The sequence below is a fragment of the Diplotaxodon limnothrissa genome, linkage group LG17, assembly GCF_057381915.1.
Source record: "Diplotaxodon limnothrissa isolate DT_005_m linkage group LG17, D_limnothrissa_male_GT1.1, whole genome shotgun sequence".
Taxonomy (NCBI): domain Eukaryota; kingdom Metazoa; phylum Chordata; class Actinopteri; order Cichliformes; family Cichlidae; genus Diplotaxodon; species Diplotaxodon limnothrissa.
Genome location: NC_140612.1, coordinates 2883084 through 2885396, shown reverse-complemented (window position 1 = coordinate 2885396; position 2313 = coordinate 2883084).

Sequence of the window (2313 nt, the reverse complement as noted above, 5' to 3'; positions counted from 1 at the left end):
TGTGTAGACACAACACTTGCAGATCCCTTATCATGCTTTAATGATACATAGGTCAGTATTTAGTGGTTAAACAAAAAACATTCCTTTCAAAAAGGTGTCTTGAGACTTTTGTACAACATCATCATGAGCCTTTATATTCTAAAACCCACCTGCTGAACTCTAATTGCCCAGTTGTCTATATAACAACAGCTAAGCTCAGGCTTCATTCTACTGTGTCCCATCGGTGTTTTCCCTCTCCCTCTATGTTACGGCTGCCTCTTTACCTCAGCTAAAGACACAATCCTTGCATTATGCATGTGGTCTTTATTAAGCAAGTCAGGACCGAGTTTATTTGGCCGAGGTGTAATTAATGTGCTGATATTCTTGCTCCACAGTGATATTGTGATTCCAGATTTGAGTTCCACCGCTCCTTTTCTTTGGAACGTGAAGACGCACAGCCTCAGTGCACACATCCACCGCCAACTGACTTTCAAATCCCTTTTGATGTGATATTCACATCCTTAAGAGCAATCCTCTGAACAGTATCTTTAGAATCTCTTCTCTACAGCCAAGCCTTAATCCAATCTGCTGTTCATAACAAAACCCTGTTGCTTTGGGCCTCCAATTAGGCAGCTTAGCTGGCTTGTGGCGAGCAAATTACGGTCTGAATGGATTTTATTTCTGACTGTGCTATGACGGAGGCACCTCACGGAGCCAGTTTAGCTGCATTATTGTGATAAATAATTAAGGTTGTTTACCAGTGGGTTTGTTTACTTTAACACCACACCAATGTACTGTTATGTGAGTGTGCGAGCAGTTGGCTTAGCTTAATGACTTTTATATTTTTCTATCAGCGACACCGGAGGTGCAATTCACCTGAGGTCAGCGTGACAAAAGTGGACTGAATGCTAACAACTAGCAAGGTCAGGCCTGATGTGACCTGCCACAGGTGTGTGGAGACAAACTGTTATTTCCGAGGTCAGAAAAGCAGGAACAGCATTCCATATTCCCCCGAAGTTAGCGAGAGACTTGTTTCCTTTAATTGGACCTGGAATCACTTCACCAGATGGCAGTTGTACAATGCTTCTCATTTGAGGTGCAGCTCTCCACTTGCCCCATCTGCCAATGTTGTTGATCGAGCTGAAAGTAAGAGTATCACTGTCCCCACAGCACGGTGGATATACAGGCTGCTCTTAGAGACGACAGCAGTGAGGGTCGTTTTTTATTGCTCTAATTAGAGGTGAAATGCTTTAATCATTCTTGGCAGTGTGAGGTTTGGTTATCAAATAGTTCACTGATATCATCTTTATTAGGTCAAACCTCAAATGGAGCGGGTGAAACAGAACAGAGGAAGTAAACTTTATAACTCAAAACAGCATTATGATCACCAACTACACATCCAAAACTATTATACGAAGCAAAACCTGCACAGTTACGACAGCAAATAAGTAATTACTGTGGAACCGGATACTCAATATGACATGAAAAGATTCAGAGGGGCTGCAGAGCCAAAAAAGCATTTTTACAAGTTCATGTAGTGAGTTCAGCTTGGTTTTCACATTTTATTTAAGCTGTAGCTTAAAAGCGTTGGCTCCAGTGTCTTTGTGTGCTCCATTCTGGGACAAAAATACCCATCAACACTGCACTCTTTAGTTCCTGCTGGCATTGTAACAATGATTTATTTTTGTAATTTTCCTTCATAAAGTGTGTGCGTAATGAAAATACAGATTGATTTAGCAGGGGGAAAAGGTGCCCTGCGGAGTTTTCATGCAAACAAAGTCATACTTACATTCAGCGTTTGCTCACCATGCACATACCTTCGAGGTCTAAGAAATATACAGTTTTCACCTCAATTTTAAAGCCAGTTTTGCAGGTCATTTGGAGCCGTTGTTTACACAATGCTTGCTGGTGTGCAATCTTCTCTTTGCTCTCGCTTCTTTTTCATTATTCTTTGTGCCTGTTGTTAAATAGCAGTTTCTGCCATTCATTAGCAGTCAAGAAGAGCATTACAACTTTCTGGTCTCTGGGAGAGTGAGCTGCAAGAGCACTCCATTCATCCCCAGATATAACATTTTTATTAAAAGATAAAATATATATATATAGATAGATATAGATATATCTATCGATCTATCTTCGGTCCACAACAACATTCAAACCTCCAAACTATATATCACAGCAGTTCTCAAAACCATCTTGTAAACCTTCCCTTTCACTCCTGTCACCCTCATACTCATCTCCACCTCGCCTGCGCTCTCATTTTCACCCCTTTTGTGCTCTGTCCAGTGCTTTGTATTTGTAATATAGTATTTAAACTCGTTCTTCTTCCCCACCTCT